Genomic DNA, 20,345 nt, shown 5'->3' with positions numbered 1-20,345 from the left:
CTGTCCTTCAAAAACTGAAGGTGAAATAAACATTTTCCAAGATAAACAAAATTCTTAAGAAGTTTTATAACTCTTACCAAGTTCATGAAGATTGAAATCATATCAAACATCTTTTCCAACCACAGTAAAATGAAACTAGAAATCAACAGCAAAAGGAAAACAAAAAATTCAGAAATATGTGGAAATTAAACAAAACACACTTGGAATGGCTGGTTATTTCAGTTGGTCTGAGTGTGGTGCTGATACCATCAAGTTCCAGGGTATGATCCCCATACCAGCCAACCACCAAAACAAATAAACAAACACACTTGAACAACCAATGGGTCAAAGAAGAAATCACAAAAGAAATTAGAAAATATCTCGAGACAAATAAAAATGAAAATACAACATACCAAAACTTATGAGATGCAGCAAAATCAATATTAAGAAAGTTTATAGTAGTAAATGACTTCATTATACAAAAAGAAAGGTCTCAAATCAATAAGCTAACTTTACACATCAAAGAACTAGAAAAAGTAGAACTAAACCCAAAGTTAGCAGAAGAAAGAAAAATAAAAATAAAAACTAGACCAGAAATAAGTGAAATAGAGATGGGAAAAACAATAGAAAAAAATCAATCTAGGAGTTGGGTTTTTGAAAAACCTTTGCTAGACTACCTAAGAAAAAGGGAAGACATATAACAAAAGCCAGAAATGAAACAGAAAACCTTACAACTGATGCCACAGAAATAAAAAGGAGAATAAAAGACTACTATTAATAATTACACAGCAACAAATTGGATAACCTATAAGAAATTAATAAATTTCTAGAAACATACAACCTAAGAAGACTGAATCATGAAATGAAAAATCTGAAGAGACTTGTATCTGGCAAGGAAATTGATTCAGTAATCAAAAACCTTCCAACAAAGAAAAATCCAGGACCTTTAATAGAGAATTCCACCAGTCATTAAAGACAAATTAACTCCATTCTGCTCAAACTATTCTGAAAAACTGAACAGGAGGAAATATTTCCAAACTCATTCTATGAGGCCAGCATTATCCTGATACCAAAATCAGACAAAGATAATATAAAATAAAAATAGTACAGCCAAATAATCCTAATGAATATTAACATAAAATCATCCAAAAAGTACTTGCAAACTTAATTCAACAACATATTAAAAGGATTAGAAATCATGACCAAGTGAAAATTATTCCTAGAATGCAAGAATAGTTCAACACACAGAAATCAATCAATTTAATATACCACATTAGCATAATAAAGGACAAAAACCACAAGATTATATCAATTGATGCAGAAAAAGCATTCAACAAAACTCAACACCCTTTTAGGGCTGGCCCGTGGTTCACTTGGGAGAGTGTGATGCTGAGAACCAAGGCCCCGGGTTCGGATCCTATATAGGGATGGCTGATTAGCTCACTGGTTGAGCGTGGTGCTGACAAAACCAAGTCAAGGGTTAAGATCCCCTTACCAGTCATCTTTAAAAAAAAAAAAAATTCAACACCCTTTCATGACAAAAACACTCCACAAATTAGGAACAGAAAGAAATTATCTCAACATAATAAAGACCATATATGAAAAGACTACAGCTAAATTCATTCTCAGTGGTGCAAAACTGAAAGTTTTCTCCCTAAAATCAGAAAAAAAGCCAAGATACCCACTCTCACCACTTCTATTCAACATAGTACTAGAAACCCACACTCACCACTTCTATTCAACATAGTACTAGAAACCCACTCTCATCACTTCTACTCAACATAGTACTAGAAACCCTACCGAGCAATGAGGCAGGGAAAGAAATTGGAAAGGAAGAAGGAAAATTAGCTCTGTTCACAAATGACATGATCATGTATGTAGAAAACCTTAAAGATTACACAAAGACATTGTTAGAATAAATAAATTCAGCAAACTTGTAGGATACAAAATCAACACATGACAATCAGTTGCACTTCTATAAACAACAAACAATCAGAAAGGGATATTTTTGAAAAATAATCCCATTTATAATAGTATCCAAAAGAATAAACACTTGGGAACAAACTTAGCCAAGAAGGCAAAAAACATGTACACTGAAACTACAAAACACCACTAAAGGAAAGTAAAGAAGACCAAAACATACCAATAAACACCAAGACACACCATGTTCTTGGACTGGAAGATTTAATATTGTTAAAGTGTCCATACTACCCAAAGTGATCTACAGATTCAATGCAATGTCTATCAAAATCCAATGACTTTTTTTGCAGATATACGGGAGGGGGAAAAAAAAGGACATCCTAGAATTCAAACGGAATCTCAAAAGATCTTGAATAGCAAATAGTCTTGAGAAAGAAAAACAAAGGTAGAGGCCTCATACTTCCTCACTTCAAAACTTATTACAAAGCTTCAGTAAACAAAACTATATGGATGTGCCATAAACATAGACATATAGACCAATGGAACAAACAGGGAGCCCAGAAATAAACCTTCACATATATGGTCATATAATTTTCAAAAAGGGTACCAAGGCTACACAATGCAGAAGGGATAGTCTCTTCAATAAACACTGCTGGGAAAACAGAATATATGCATGCAAAAGAATGAAGTTAAACCCTTACCTTACACCACATACAAAACTTAACTTGAAATGGATTAAAAGACCTAAATGTAAGAAATGAAACCATAATTCCAAAAAGAAAACACAGGGGAAAGCTCCATGACACAGGTTTTGGCAATGATTTCTTAGATATGACAGTAAAAGCAGATATGACAAAAGCAAAAATAGACAAAACTACATCAAACTTGAAAATATCTATGCTACACAGAAAACAATCAACAGAGTGAAAAGGCAACATACAGAATGGGAGAAAATATTTGCTATCTATCTGTTAATAGGTTCATATCCAGAATATATAAAGAACTCCTACAACCCAGCAACAACAAACCTAATTAAAAATGAGCAAAGGACTTGAACAGACTTTTCTTCAAAAAAGGTATACAAATGACCAACAAGTATATGAAAAGATTATCATCAGGGAAATGCAAATCAAAACCACAATGAGGTATCACCTTGTACTTATTAGGTTGGCCAGTATCAAAAATAATAATAATAAAAAAAGAAAATCACAAGTGTTGATGAGGATATAGAGAAACTGGAATCCTTATGCACCACTGGTGGGAACGTAAAATGGTACAACCATTATGAAAAACAGTAGTGAGGTTCCTCAAAAAATTAAAATTAGAATTACTATATAATCCAGCAATCCCACTTCTGGCTGTACATCTAAAATAACTGAATGCATGATCTTAAAGAGTTATTTACATACTCATGTTGCTGTAAACTGGATCTCCCTCCCAATCTCATTGAAGCTTAAATCTCCACTGTAACTGTTGAGAGTGGGAAATCCCATCGTGGTAATTGAAAGCTGGGGCTTTTAAGAGGTGATTAGGTTGATGGTTTAACGATGGTTGTGGGCATGGTTCTAGGAGCTTTAAAAGGAGTGTATGAGGAACTCTCTCTCTCTGCTACTTTCTGCCATGTGAGACCCCTGGGTCACTGTCGCCATCAACACGGCCTTCACTTAATCTGTTCCCTGTACTTTGGACTTCCCAGCCTCTGAAAATGTAAGCAATAAATTTCATTTTCTTATAAATCACCCAGTTCCAAGTATTTTGTTATAGTCAACAGAAATGGACTAATACACATGTTCAGAGCAGCACTATTCACAACAGCCAAAAGGTGGAAGAAACCCGATTGCCAATTGACAGATAAATGCATAAAGAAAATGTGTTATATACATACAATGTAGTATTATTTAACCTCAAAAAGAAGGAAATCCTGGGCCGGACCTGTGGCTCACTCGGGAGAGTGTGGCGTTGGTAGCACCGAGGCCGCGGATTCAGATCCTGTATAGGGATCGGTGTGCTCACTGGCTGAGCGTGGTGCAGACAACACCATGCCAAGGGTTGCGATCCCTCTACTAGTCAAAAAAAAAAAAAAAAAAAAAGGCAATCCTGTCATATACTAAAACATGGAAGAACCTTGATGACATTACGCTAAGTGAAATAAGCCAGTCACAGAAAGACAAATACTGCACGATTCAACTTACATGAAGTATCTACAGTAGTCAAACTCTTAGAAACAGAATATAGAATGGTAGTTGCCTGGGGCTGATGGGAGTGGGGAAAAGGGGAGTTGTTGTCAGTAGAGAGTTTCAGTTTTGCAAGATGAAAAAGTTCTAGAAATGTGTTGCACAAAAAGGTGCACATCATTAATACTATTGTACTGTACATTTAAAATTGTTGGTAGATTTTATGTAATATAGGGTATTTTTTTTAACCACAATTTTAAAAAATCAGAAGAGATTACATAAATTGGGTTGGAGTGATACTACTTATATAGCCACCTAAAAGTATGTCAAACTAAATTGGATTACTGAAAAGAAAATAACCATATTTCACTTCAGCATTATGTTGTTGTTTGAGCAAGCAGCTTATACAGGCTTACACTGCTTTTTGAAAAACAGATTATAGGAATATACATTATGAACAACTGAAGTGTAGTACTCATGCATTAAGAGAACTGTAAATATCTTTCACTTCTAAACAAGTAGTTTTAGTATCTGCAAATATCTTAAATAAAAGAATTGATGCTGTATAGAATGAGGAAGTAAAAGAAAAAATCATAATTGATTGGTAGTTAGAGAAGCCTATTACTGTGAAATAATGCTCCAATTTTCTATGGTTTCCAAATATCAGTTTGGTATACCAAGAATAAACCTACCATGGAAGCATTTCTTTAGCCTTCCCATTATAAGACTTCCTCCTTCAGACACTTGAATATTTTACCACTAAAAACTATTAAAAGATGTTTTTTGCTAATATTTCCACAAAATATTATAACAAGTCCCTGTAAAGGGCTCCTTGAAGGGAACAAGTATGGCTGGAAAGGAAATGAGTGGGAAACGAATTTTCAGAATGCAAGGACTATATCACTCTGTTCAACTTTGTATCCCAGGGTCTGGCAAAACACTAAGATTTTGTAAAATATTCATTTCAGTATCAGATATTACCTTCTTTCATGAATCATACACTGATTAGAAAAATCCATTTAAGCATTCCCTAATAAAAAAGAGAAAGACCAAAAGAAGAAAAGAAATGCAGCAACTTTAAAGGCAAACAATGAACTGTTTGCATTTGAACTTAACTTCTACCCACACGTATCTACTCACTACAGCTTTTCTACCACTACATAATCAGGAGAATATTAATCCACTGTGTGAAAAGGTAAAACAGCCTAAATATTCAGCAAGGTTCTAATTGTTTAAGACAGAGAAAGTGTATTAGTCCGTTTATCCGTTTGTATTGCTTATAACAAAATACATGGAACAGGGTATTTTATAAAGAAAAACGACATTTATTGCTTACAGTTTCTGAGGCTGGGAAATCCAAAGTCCATCTGGTGGTGGTGACAGTGACTCAGGGGTCTCACATTGCAAGATGATGGAAGAAGAGAGCAAGAGAGAGAGAGACAGACAGACAGACTCTCCTCTTCTTTTAAATCCCTTAGAACCACACCCCTGACCACCATTTTTAATCCATTCACTACTGCATGGTCCTACAGTCCAATCACCTCTTTAAGGCTCAACCTTTCAATCACCATAACAGGATTTCCCACCCTCTTAAAGTCACAGTGGGGGCTAAGTTTCTAATACATGAAACTTGGGGGACACAATTCAAGCCTCAGTGAGTTTTGGAGGACATAATTCAATCCACTACAGAAAGCACCTAGCATTTCAACTTTGATGAAAAAATGATTGGTATATCAAAACAAACTTGAATATTTTAGAATTTTACCACTCAAAGAGAGAAAGACAGACAGAGCAACTGTAACTATAAATAAGTTTATTCACTCAAATTAGGAAAACCTCAATTTGAGTTCTCCCTAATTTGAGTTCATTTCCCCACCCTACCCTGACACTGTTAAATGTGGTTAACAAGAGGTATTATAGATGATGCTAATTGGTGAAAAATTGCTAAAGAGTTGTGTTCATGTCCAGGAGACTTTCTGATATACAGGATAAAAAGTTCAAAGGAAAATAACTGGGAGAAAGGGAGAGAGGGAGAAAGGGAGAGAGAGGTTTGGAACTTGTTCAAATATGTAGATAAACAATAGGAATAAATTCTTGTGGATTATTTGAACTCTATTATCTTCTTTTTCTTCTTTTATTATGCTGGGTTGGTCACCCAGTACAATGCTGAAAAGAAGCAGAAACAGTGGGTATCCACCCTTTCTTTGACTATTAAGACAATGCTTTTTTACCTTTCATCGTTAAGACTGATGATTGTCAAAAACTTTTTGTTAGATATCCTTTACCTATTTTTAAAAGTTCCCTCCCTCAGTTTGCTAGAACTTTCTATCACAATAAATTTCGTCAAATACTCTTTCTGTATTGATTGAGGTAGTTATATTATTTTTATATACTGCTAGACTTGCTGTGGTATTATTTTAAGATTCTTCAATACATATTCCTGAGTATGAGTGACTATATAATTTTCCTTTCTTGAAATCCTTACCTGGTCTTGGTATAAAGGTCATACTTGTCTCACAGAAATCAGTTTGGGACAGAGGAGAGGGTTCCTCTTCTCTTGAAAAAAGGAATGATCTGTTCCTTGAAATTTAGGTAGAACTTGCTTGAAAAACGAATTGGGCCTGCTGGTTTCTTGATAGGAAGATTTTACTGATTTGATTTCTTTAAAAGTTACAGGACTCTGGTGGCTTCTAATTCTACTTGAACAGTTTTGAAAAGTTGTATTTTTCTAGAAATGTGTCCATTTCCACCTGTGTTTTAAAATTAGTTGGCATAAAGCTTTTCTTAGTATCCTCTTGTCTTTTTTAACCTTTAATTTTGATATAATTTCAAACTTAAAGTTGCAGGATTAGTCCCCCCAAATCACATTATTTATTCACTCAGCTTTAACGCTTGTTAATACTGAGCCACATTTACTTTAACACTCTCATTCTTTCTCTCTTTCTGAACCATCTGAGAGTAAGATGCACACATCACGGCTCTGTACCACTAAAATAATTAAGTGATCTCTTAGGAATAAAGACATTCACCTACATAATCATAGTATAGTTATTAAAATTAGGATTAAGGTTTGTTCAATTCCCAAACAATAAATTGTACATCTCTAACATGAGGAGTCTTCAAAATGTTCATGGATTCATATTATCTATTTTTATAATTTTTAAATTTTTATTGAATCAATTGATTAGACATATTTTTGGTGTTCAACGTTGACATGTTGATCAAATCAATATTACCTGTATATATATTGCTACAAATCGTACTTATTCTTTATGCCCCTTGTCCAATCTCTCCCCATCTCCTTCTACCCCCCCTCCCCCATCTAATTACCCTAGATTTCTTCCCTTCTTCTGAAAGAGTAATGGTTACTCTGTTGGTTTGCTGCCTAGATGATCTGTCCAATGCTGAGAGGTATGTTCAGGTCCAACATTACTGTAGAGCAGATGCTTCTTCTGTCACTCGGAATGAGCTTTGTGGAGAAAGACGTCCTCTTCTTTTCTTTGGTCTCTGCTGGTGATTCTCCTTGTGTCAATGCATGCCAGTGGCTGGCGGACTATCTGCATGGTGGTTGTGGCATCTAGCCGCTTTTGCGGCCGCTGTGGTTACTATGGTGGGCCACCCACATAGAAGTGATGTTTTTGGCATGCTCCTTGGTGCTGGTGGTATGCCTGGTTGTGTGCGGTGGGGGGTGTCCGGTCCCCAGGCAGGCCTTGTGGCACTGGCAGTGTGCCTGGTTGTGGGAAGAAGGTCTGGTCCCTGGCTCCATGCCTCTGGACCCTGGGCAGGCCCCATGGTGCTGCAGTGTGCTTGGTTGTCCCCCCTTTCTGGCTTGGTAGCCCAGGGAACACCTGGTTCTTCTAGGTGTTATAGGTGTTTTTTGGTGAAATGAAACATTTACTAGTTAATATCAAACTTTTTCTCTGGTTGTGGGTACTCCGTTTTTTTCTTTCAGTTCTATGTTGGATTATTTGCTGTTCTCACCACTTAAACTCTGCACTGGAACTAACTTATCCTCTGTTTACTTCTAAAGTGGGGAAACCTACAGTTAAAGGAATACAAAAATCAACTACAACATATATTGAGACGTTAAACTAAAATAAAAAAGAAAAAGAAAATAAAGGGATATGAGGAAAAATAAATAAAGAGGGGGAACTTCCTGTGGGGACCAGTACTTGAGTTCTGTGGTCGAGCTAAATTGATGCTTTGCTGTTGATTCCCTGGAGGCTTTTTGTGCGGCACAGGTTTTAATGGTTGACTTCACAGGACTTCCTCGTTTAGTGAAATCCAATGCACCTGGGTTGTGTAGAAACACTGGTTTGGGCCTGAGTCTTTTCATCAAACTGCACCCAATGCAATTCTATATTCCTGACCAGTCTCCTCTGAGTGGTTCTACACTGACTGGAATGCAGATCAGATGTCCTTGCTGTGTCCCAGTGTTCTCCCGGTGGGTCTATCTCCCCCATTGCCCATGCTGCAAACACTTCCCATGGGACGAGCTGTATGCCGGTCCCTTGCAATGACTCACTGGCCTCTGAGTAGCTCCTTTCTTTCAGTTATTGTGGCTTTTCACTCCTATGTGGGTCCACAGGAACCCTATTAGTGATCTTGCTGGCCTGCGGGCCACGAAGGCCCTCTTCTCCCCTGCGACATCCATGCAACTTCATCCAGAGGGCAGAGCTGTGGGTTTTGCAGGCTCCTGCTCCATGCGCTTAGCAGCTCCAACCTGGAAGCAACCAGGGCTTGAAACGGTCAGAGAGGTTTTTTCTTTCTCTCATCGTGGCTTCTCTGGCCTTCATGCAGGTCTCTCCTCCTCTTCCCCTGAGCTCTAGTAGCACCAGCTTGGCTTTCGTTGGTTTTTTATAGCCGTAAATTAGTTGATTTGTGGGAGAGAGCAATGCTAGGGACCATCTATTCCACCATCTTGACCAAGTCCCCCATATTATCTTTTAATTCTGTTTTTCCACAAACTTTTTGAAGTAACCTCATATACAGAGGTACAATTGACTTTTGAATATTGTTCCGAATTATACATATATATAGTATATATACCCTAATTGTACATTACTAATATGTAGAAGTACAACTGACTTTTGTACACTGATCTTGTATTCTGTATCCTTGCAAAAAATTACCCCTTAGCTCTAGTAGCTCTTCTGTAAATCCCATTGAATTTTCTACATGGACAATCATGTCACCTATAAAGATAATTTTACTTCTTTTCCAAACTGGAAATCTTTTGTCTCTTTTCCTTGCTTATTGCACTAGCTAGAAAAATGCTGAATAGAAGTAGTGCAGAAGAAAGAAATCCTTGTCTTTTCCCTGATTTTAGGGAAGACACATTCAGTTTTCACCATCATGTATGATTTTACCTGTTTTTCATAGATGTCTTCTATCAGGTTGAGAAAGCTTCCCGCTATTCCTAGTTTGCAGAGAATTTTTATTAGGAATGGATGTTAGATTCTGTCAAATGTTTTTGTGACATGTATTGACATGATTACATAGTTTTTCTTTTATAGTTTCCTGGCTTTTATTTCCCAATTAGCCTTATGTTAAAACATTATTTGATCCTCCATAATTTTTGATTTCTTTCATATTTCCCATACCCTAGGTCTTTATGCAGGGTTCTAGATACTGTCATAAATTCTGACAGGTGTCTAATTCCCTGTTCAGCTTTACTTAGTCTTCTGTTTAACCTATCTGCTGACTTTATTTCAAATATTTTATTTTTATTTCTAAATGTTCTATTTGGTTATTTTTTAGAACCACCTGGTATTTTTCTTTTTGCATGTCTTATTTTTTGTTTAATTCCCCAGTTTATTTTTTTATTGAAAAATAATTGATTATACATATTTGTGGGGTAGAGTTGAATATCAATACCCATGTACAATGTGTGATGATCAAACTGGAACGAATAGCTTCTTCATCATTACAAAATGTAATCATTCCTTGTGTAGATTAACCAATTTTTCACTAGCCCCCTCCCCACTGGTGATTTTTTAAACATTCACTTATTCCCCATTTTTCATTCCATTTTTAAAGTATTTCATATACAGATACTTTAGATTTATCAGATAATTCTAATAACCAAAATCCACAGTGTCCTCAAGAATTTTTTTAGGAGTCGAAAATCTGTTTTTCATTATTTTCATTTTTCCTGCTGACTCTAGTTTAATGATAGGATTGGTGATTTTTTACTATAAGCTCATATTTGGGTGACCTTAATATACGAACAATTCTGATGGCTGAAATTAGAAATGTTTTCCTCTACAGAGAATCTGCATTTGTTTATTGTGGGAGTGAGATACTGTTACGAACAGAGAATCATGTTAACCACCGTCCTGGGTCTCACTCAGCTTAACACAAGAATCTCAAGTTCATTCTTCCATCCTGCTAGAACCCCGAAGCCTAGAGTGCTGATCTCATCATTGATATAGACATCTGACCTTAGAACAACCCAGTCTTTTACACTCACTTATAGCTTACAAATCTTCACTGCAGTTTCAACAATTTTATCTGTATATGTGTACTTGTGTATGTATGCCCCTCAGAGATTCAGAGATTCGCTTATTTTATGCAAGCCTGACAGTGCATTAATAATTATGTTTTTCTAATTATTTCAAATTTGTACTATAGTGACAGGGCTCTTTGGTCCCCATACTAGTAAAAGTAGAAATCCTCTAACCTTTACAAATAAGAATATTTTCCAATAATATCTGACTTAAAAATATAACTGGCTTATCACTATTCAATTTTTTAATCAAATTGAGATACCACAAATAAATGAGTTGAACATGTTTCTCATAATATCAAAACGATTTCAAATTTAGGAGTCCTAAAATTTTTCTGAGTGAGTTTTTAATGTTATTATCAAACCATTTGATATGTCTATGAGGGCAAAAGAAAACATAATCTTTTTCATAGGTAGAATTCTCATTAGTACTATAGCTGCTCAAAATGCTGAACATTTTCCAAATTTAGCTTAATGCATCCTACACACATGAATACAAGATTCTGTTCGATGATAAAAATTGCTGGCTTAGGAAATGAAAGTATCATATCTATACTCCCCCACACAGCTAAACTGGCTTAATTCTGCAGATGAGAATCTACAACCTGTTTTCCACTGTGTGAATCCTGAATAATTTGTCAATAATTTTCTATACTTAGTTTCAAGCAAAGTGTTATATATAGTATTAATGATTATACAGTGATACGAGAACTCAACTGGTTTTAAAAGATATAGAAATTGAACTTCTAATGTGTAATAACCAGCCTAAAACTCTCATTTTAAAATGAAATGATTATACATTCATATAAACTAAAAACATACAACATAGAAAAAGAATATTCAACATTAAAATGTCATAAATAACATTAGTTGATAGGTATAAATGTATCTTTTCAAATTATCATATGAACTAAAAATAACAGGCTAATTTTACAAGTTAGCCAGAGCATTTATTAAATTAAGCAGAAGCAGCTGGCCAGTTAGCTCAGTTGGTTAGAGCATGGTGTTATAACACCAAGGTCAAAGGTTCACATGCCCATACAGCCCAGCTGCCAAAAAAAATAAATAAAACTGATCAATTAATTGAACAACAGCAGAATTAGTTATCTTTCAAAAGCCTCTACATTTAGACTAAAATATCCCTAAAATTTGTTATACTTGATATAATTGGTGCAGTTTTATCTTATACTCAAAACATTTATGCCCTCTTTGTACTCATATATTCCTGATGACATGAATGATATCTACTACAAAACCTTCTGAACTAATAAAGCATTACAGAAACTACCATCATGAGGGTTTTCTTTTTCCTCTCGAACATTCCTGAGATTAACTATTTATGCTAATATATATAGTTATCTCTGTCACCTGGAATCAGTTACCTTAGCAAATGACAAGGTAGAGTTGGCAATATTAGGCTGAAAACTTAAAGTTTTAAAGTAAACCCAAATGTTTATTTTTTGCCCAATAAAAGACTATATATAAGCGAATTAATAATTCTCAAGACTTCACAGAACATAACTGCGTAAGGAAAACAATTTTTCACTATTTTTATAGTTAAAAAATTATCATGTTAGATCATAACCCACTCTGGTAAAGTGAAACGTACAATACTGACATTCAGAGTAAATCCTTGGTAATGTCTTATTTAAGGAAGCATGATAAATGATTTCAATTTCTGATACTCTGCATGAATTAATGTACAGGCTATATGATAAGCTATTAGAACTGTTAAACAAAACTGACTTTCCACATGGAAGTGTTCTTTTATATCTAACATTTGGTCAGTTTAAGAACCTTAAATAAAATTTTCAATATTAAAGAAAATATTGAAATAATAATTTTGATAGCAAATTATTCAGCCCATCTCTGAATTAAGTCTTTTTTTTTTCACTTTTCCACAAAATACCTCACTTCTATGGGTACCGTCCTCATTTGATATTTAAGAAAGATTACACAACCTACCAAGGTTGTACAATCAGTGGTGGCAAACTTTAGCTCTGTCAGATACGGAGGCCCAAGTCCTCAATGTTAAAATACACCCCAAACAGACAGAACAGGTTCCCCTGTGGCTAAAAAGAGATGCTCTAAAACTACCAAACAGAAGCAAATGGCCACGGCAAAATGTAGAGTTAGACATGTATTCCCTTACTTAACAATACACATATGTTACTGTGATGAGGCTTTTCTTTCATGTAACTAAGCACAAACTAGTTTCTGCAAAATAATTTTTAAGGAGCTACAACTGGAAATTTCCCACCTGACCTTCAACAGCCTACCAGACTCCAGCTGACTGACCTCCCCCTGCTCCGCCCTCATTTTGCAGCTCCACTACAGCTCAGATTGGACAGAGAATCAGCTTCACAAACATTCCTCCTGATAAGCAGCTGCAATCTCCAAACCACCTTCAGTCAGTTCATAGAGACTGCATACAGAGTGTCTTTTATGTCCAAAGCTAACATTTGGCATCAAGAAACAAATTCCACCTCATTTTAATATTAAATCTCCACCCTAAAGTGAACATGGAATGTATGTTACATGCATGTTTACCTACTGTGCACGTGCATGACTTCCTTCATAAATATTCACAGAATTCCGAGCCTACTAAATATGTACGTAAACTTGACCTTGTAAGACATAAATACCATTTTCTCCTTCCCTCCTTTGGAGTATGCACTTTCTGATCTCCCTGGAGGTTGTGTTCCCCAATCTACAGATTGTCTTTTCTCTAGAAATAGTTTCTCCTTTTCTTCTTCCGTGAATCTCATGATCTTTTGTTAACATAACACTATACTATCCTAACTTTGACACTGCTTGAATAGGTGTTAAGAAAGGGGACCTTTACGTTTTGGCTTTCCAAATGTTAAAAAGATATATACTCTTATAAAAAAATATTTTAGACTATTTCCAGAATCTGAATCTGGACTGACTGTAACACATAAATATCATTAAATAATGAAGGGGGCAGGACAGTTTATTTTTCCTACAGATAAAGTTTTAGAACCGTAATAAAGATTTTTTCATTAACATAATTTTTTTTAAAAAATCTATATGGAAATGCCAATGAGAACAGTGGGATACCACAACACACTTAAAAATAGCTAAAATCCAAAACACTGAGAATACCAAATGCTGGCAACGATGTGGAACAACAAGAACTCTCTTTGCTAGTGGGAATGCAAAATATAATAACTAGTTTCAAAGACAGTTTGGCAGTTTCTTACTAAGCTAAATATAGTCTAACTACACAATCCAGCAAGCACACTCTTAGGTATTTATCCAAAAGAGTTGAAAACCTGAAAAAGTTGAAAAGAGTTGAAAACTGCACAATAACATTTAGAGCAGCTTTATTCATAATTGCCAAAAATTGGAAGCAAACAAGATGTTCTTCAATAGGTGAATGGGTAAATAAACTGATATATACCTATACAATAGAATATTGTTCAGCAATAAAAAGAAATGAGCTACCAAAGCACAAAAAGACATGATGAGAGAAGTTTAAATACATATTGCTAAGTGAAAGAAGCCAGTCTGAAAAGGCTATATAATGTATGATTCCGATTATATGACATTCTGAAAAAGGAAAAACTACACAAACAGTAAAAAGATCCGTGGGTGACAGAGGTTGAAGAGGGAAGTTGGAGAGAGATAAACAGAGAGAAACAGATTTTTAGGGATGTGAAACCAGTAAAACTATTCTGTATAATACTCTAATGGTGGATTCATGACATTATATACTTGCATAATGCATTATGCATCGCCTATTAGTGAGGTATATTGTTAAATCTGATGAGCCAGTACTGATAAATTATTATTAACTGAAGTCCATAGTTTACGTTAGGGTTTGCTCTTAGCCTTAGCACTGTACAGTTCTGTGGGTTCTGCATAATGCATATTATCTACTCTTTATGCTTAATATTTTTATGAACCTAAAGCTGCTCTAAAAATTAAAAATTAACTTAAAAAAACTATAAATATTGAACTACCACAAAAGGAGAATAATTACAAAAGTTATTTAACAAAGAAAATGCAAAATAGAGATTTTTTTTTGTAGGAATCAAACAAGCTGGCAAGAAGAAATCAAATACAAAAATTCCATAACAGTTTATAGTGAATTACAAAAGAATTGGAACCAAATGGTATGAAAGTAAAGAAACCTGGAAAATAGATTCTTAATTTTTCTACTTGATATGAAATTAATAGTATAACTTTGTTTATATTACATATCATCAACTAAAGAGAAAGCATTATTAATTTAGCTTTCAGTGAATTTCAAGTATAGGCTCTACTTGTAAAAATTTTAAATACATAAAGTTAAAAAAATTATTTTAGGTAGATTCCAATGTTAAAAGGATATTTAGTAGTAATGATCTTCCTAGGAAAAAAAGGTATTAATTTCCAAACAGATATTGTAGAAAGCATATAGCATAATTCCAACATTGTTTCAATATGAATTAAACTGTTTTATATCATTTTTAAATATATCACAGGTTTAAAAGGTTAACCTACTAAATTAGAAATAACTTTTAATACCAAGATATATCCTTCTTACATATATTGAAACTGCAAAAACTAGTAATGTATGAACATTTTATTTATAACCTTTTCCTTGAAAAGAGATTACAAAAAGACTTAGAGATCTTGGTCCATATATTCCTCTTCAATGACTCAAGATACATATCATCATTTACTCAAGTTTAAAACTTCCTGAAGAATATAAGGGTCATCATTTAGGGCCCCCAAATCACTCTACAAATCCTGAACTTTTTGAAAAGGTTCTATTGCCATTGATAATCATCTTAACCAGAATAATAATGTTCTTACTTGGTAATTATGTAATTAGCAAAAATATTTGATTACAGCTTTATAATAAAGATATATTTAAAGGAAAAGAGTACTCAAAGAAATTGCACTAAATACAGTGAACGTTATGTGCTGTCTTTGCAATATATGACGAATAATTTCCTATGAATTTTCTTACTTCTCTCCCAAGTATGTAGGGTCAAAAGATATTGATTTTCCACACACAAAAAAACCCTGATCTTTTCTAAATGTAGATGGGTACATTGAATTCCAAGTGGGACTAAACTTTTTTCATAACTACTACACCAAAAGAACAAATATCAACTAAACTGGAAATTTACATTAAAACATATAAAAATGTAAATAGGTATGTCTGTTGTATATGACTATATTCTTAAATAGCTTAAGAACAGTCACTGAAAAAGCAATCTTTACTAGTTTTCTTTTATTTGAATAAATTTTGTAAGCAAATCAAACAGGTGAATAAAATGAAAGCATATAACCCTTATCCCCAAATCCTTTTTAATCAGTCATGATTCACATGCGTTTAAAATCTAGCCCACAAAAGTAGCCAGCATTCACTGACTATAATAATTTATTATTGACAAGACTTGATATATGTGTTTTATGCAGACACACTGCCCAACATAATAGTTTCACAAACACAAACTTCTTAAACAGCACTATTATTTCTTCATTTTAATCTTTTCTTTAGACTCTCTTAAATATAATGGTTTCATTATAATTACTCTTGAGTTGTTTGTAGAATATTAATTAAACTGTTAAAAAATAAAAAACGTACAGAGTATTAGATAGTGAAAGCTTGAAATGAGGCCATTGCACATAAAGACTAAATGAATTAATTTGTGTGGAAAGATAGCCAAAATCAGAATGAATGAATGAATGAAAACATTGCATGTGCAGTTGTTTGCCCATAAATATGAAGGCCTAATATTAATTATCCCATCCACTAGTAAATGCAAAAAATTGGTGACTATACAAACTGGTAAAAGCATCTTATTGTTTCTTTCACACAGTTGAAAGCCAAGTAGAAAGCAGGGTAAAGTGAGAGATATGTACTAATGTAAGCATATGTGCATTTTAATCCAACCAGTCAGTCTATGTCTTTTGAATGGGAAGTTTAATCCATTCACATTTAGGGTAGTTACTGACAGGTATTGTTTAATTCCTGTCATTTAACTGCTTTTTGTTTAGATGATTTAAATATCTTTTGATCATTACTTTCCCTTTTATTTCTCTTTTTCGTTGTTAGTTGGAAATTTAAGATGGCATGATTTAGCTTCTTTCTCTTTCTTGCTGGCATTTTTGTTTGAACAGTGGGTTTTTGCTCCTCCTTGCATATTTGTGATAGTGGTCATCATTATTCAGATTCCAGATGAAAGACTGCCTTGAGAATTTCTTGCAGAGCTGGCTGTGTGGTGGTGAACTCCCACAACTTTTGTTTGCCTGGGAAGTACACAATTTCTCCCTCATTTCTGAAGGAGAGCCTTGCTGGGTAAAGAATTCTTGGCTGGCAATTATTTTCTTTTAGTATTTTGAATATATCATTCCACTTTCTTCTGGCATGTAGGTTTTCAGTTGAGAAGTCTGCTGTTAGTCTGATGGAGGCTCCCCTATAGGTGACTTGGCACTTTTCTCTTGCTGATTTTAGAATTCTTTGTCTTTGAGCTTTGCAAATTTAACTATAATGTGTCTTGGGGGGGATCTTCTTGGATAGAATTTGATAGGGGACCTTTGAGCTTCCTGGATCTGAAGGTATCTCTCCCTACATGTCCCTACACCTATTTCCTTGAAAAGGTTTTCAATACCTTTTCCTTTCTCCTCCCCTTCTGGAATACCCACAATTCAGATGTTAGAGTGCTTGAGGTTGTCTCCTCTCTCTCTTTGATTTTCCTCATTATTTTTAATTCTTTTTTCCTTTTTTTTTTGTCTGTCTGGGTTATTTCAAAAAGACCATCTTTGAGATCTGAAATTCTTTCTTCTGCTTACTCTACCCTGCTGCTCAAGCTCTCTGTTGTGTTTTTTATTTCATTGAGTGAATCTTTCATTTATGGGAGTTCTGCTACACTCTTTTTTAAGGTATTACTCTCTTCGTATATTTCCTCCTTCATATTCTGGATTTTTTTCTTGCTTCATTGTGTTCTCTAATTGAGTCTTCTTTTATCTTTTCCAGTTCTCTTAAGATTGTTGCTTGGAATTCTTTTTCAGCCATTTCAAGGATTCCTTGATCCATGGAGTCTGAAATTTGAGCATTGCTGTATTCCTCTGGTTGTGTCATATCATCTTCTTTGTTTGTAGTTTTAGTATTTTTTTGTTGACGTTTGGTGATCTGGTAGAGGATTTGCTTCTTCTATTACTCTGAAGTTGGCTATGAGGATAAAGATTTCTTCCTCTATTTGCAGGATTACCAGTGACTCTTCTTATATCAGTGTAGTCGAATGAGCAGTAGGTTACCTGTACAGTGGCCCTGTCTGCTACTATGGTGGTGAATTGTCCTTGTGTGACAGTAAATGTGGTAGTGGCTATATTACACCACCTTGAGTCCTGTTCCAGAATCTGTGGCCACAGAATGAGCCCCCAGCACTGCGCAGGTCTTGCTCACCTCGGTGGGACCTGCTGCATTAGCTTCCCTCTGGGTCCAAGGGAGAGGGGCCGCTGGCACTGCATGGGTTTGGGCTCACCTCAGCAGGGGCCTGCTGCAGTCACTTCCCTCCAGGTCCAAGGCAGAGGGGCCAAGTGTATGTGCAAAAAAGAATTAACATAGCAGGTCTGAGACAGCTATCATTAGAAAGACCTTCTGATTGGTCCTTGGGTGGCAATTGGCAATTTAAATTTTGAGAGGAACCCCAGGATTCTCTGATAACAGTCGCTTGCTGTACCTAAACTGTTTGTACAAACAATATGATTTATGTTGAACACCTGCTTTGCATCTGGGAGTAGAGAACTTTGGTATGTCACAGACAATAACTGACCTCCAATAAAAACCCTGGATTCACAGGCTCAAAGCGAGCTTCCCTAGTAGACAATATTTCATGCACTCTGTCACAACTTGCTACTGTAGGAATTAAGAGGGTCCTGGGTAACTTCAGTGGGGGAGGACTCTTGGAAGCTTGCACCGGGTTTCCTCTGGACTTTGCCCCATGCACCTTTTCCCTTTGTTGATTTTGCTTCATATCCTTTCACTATAAAACCCTGTAAATCCTCCTTGTAAATCACCAAAGTTGAAGGTGGTCTTGGAGACTCTCAACACAGTATATAAAATATTTTAATTGAGGATTTTTAAAGGACACTATCTGTACCATGATGCTGGAAACACAGAATTTGTGTCTTTGGGGCACTAGGCATTAGGATTTAATGATGGACAGAATAATTAATTATTCTATTAATCATTATCAAAACCACATCAAAATGAGTGAATAAAATGTAGAATCAGGGATTCTTATACATGAAAGGAATCCTTATGACCCAGAGGCTAGTAGATTGGTGTATGACAGAAGGGAGGTTTTGGAATATGGAAACAAAAAGAATAAAAAAACAAAACAAAACATAAAACAAAAACAAAGACAAATGAATAAAACAAACAAACAAGCCATGATATGGAATATAATACAGCAATGTGCTTTATGGGAAAAATTAACTAAATGGGTCCTACAGCCTTCAGTGAACATATTACAAAGACCACTATTTAAATTTTTATTTACCAAAAATTTTCATCTTATTCTCTAGTGGAACTTAATCATTTATATGAAAGAAAACGGGAAATTAGTATATTTTCAGAAATTAATCTATAAATAGAATTTCTGCTAGCATCTACTCCATAAACAAACATGCTTATATTTCCATTGTAAGGAAAATTTACAGTTGTCAAGAAATATAATTCCCTATTGCCAAATGACATACAGCCACTCAGTAAGGAAGTAACACAAATGATGCTGGTTCATATCTTCCTGCTTTCTGCAAGAAAAATATAAAAATACAGGCTGAGCATCCCTAATCCAAAATTCAAAATCTGAAACTTTTTGTACACCGATACAATGCCACAAGCAGGATATTTTGCACCTCTGGTCCCATGCATGTCAGATAAGGGATAATCAATCTGTAATACTATGAAGACGGTGCAGAAAAAAATGCCTATAGATAATGTGGTGAAAATGTGTGATAGACTCACTGAAGGACTAGTACAGCACGCACTCAGAACAAGAAATCATGTCAGTTTATAAAATCAAAGAAAGAGACTTCTAAGACAAAAACCATTGTTAATGAGGCAGATGACTCTGGAGGAAATATTTTTAAAAAGCTATCCAGCAGAATGCCTCCTCATCCCTAGGGGCCTACTTTCTGGTCCCTTGACTGCTTCTGATGTTTCTTCTAACCTAAAAAAATGAAATACAGTGTCCAGTAACCTCTTAATCAAAACAGCATCATAGGTGACTGAAAGCCTGCTGCTGTTTTTGTTGTTGCTGTTGTTTAACAACAGGGCATACAGGTATTCTGGTGATGCCAAAATCGCCTAAAATTAGTTGAAACTAGTTTATTTTCCCTATCTCAAGTTGTTTTATGGGTTGTCTTGCAGGATGTAAGCTAAGCACACACAGAGAGAAGGACCTTGCTCTCCAGATGACCTCATGCACCACAGAAACCCCAAATCTCCCATCTGCAGAACTCAAAAGCCAGAAGTTGAAACACCAGAGCCCTTCTAGAGGTGAGAAGTCCTTCAGCAAGGAAGATCTGGCATCCAGAAGTTTCATCATCAGAGATGGCCTGATTCGGAAATAGCCAATCAACTTACAACCTGTCATATGGCCTGATTCAGAGCTAGCCCATCAGTTTTGCCTCATTATCATACATGGCCTGACTTGGAGCTAGCCAATCCACTTTTGTCCTGTCAGATGGCCTGACTCAAAGCCAGCTAATCAATCTTGCCGAGTACCTCTTAAAAC

At 35.2% G+C, this 20,345-nt stretch overlaps 1 protein-coding gene across 2 annotated transcripts in view; it reads right to left on the bottom strand.

Annotated features, from left to right (window-relative positions):
- Window positions 1-20,345, bottom strand: part of LOC103586736 (conserved oligomeric Golgi complex subunit 5) — a 190,207-nt gene that overhangs the window by 158,562 nt on the left and 11,300 nt on the right. The gene's annotated exons all lie outside the window — the stretch shown is intronic.

Source organism: Galeopterus variegatus, unplaced genomic scaffold (genome assembly GCF_000696425.1).
Source record: "Galeopterus variegatus unplaced genomic scaffold, G_variegatus-3.0.2 Scaffold370, whole genome shotgun sequence".
Classification (NCBI taxonomy): Eukaryota; Metazoa; Chordata; class Mammalia; order Dermoptera; family Cynocephalidae; genus Galeopterus; species Galeopterus variegatus.
The sequence above is the reverse complement of the archived record's forward strand: the minus strand, read 5'-3'. Positions and strand labels throughout refer to the sequence as shown.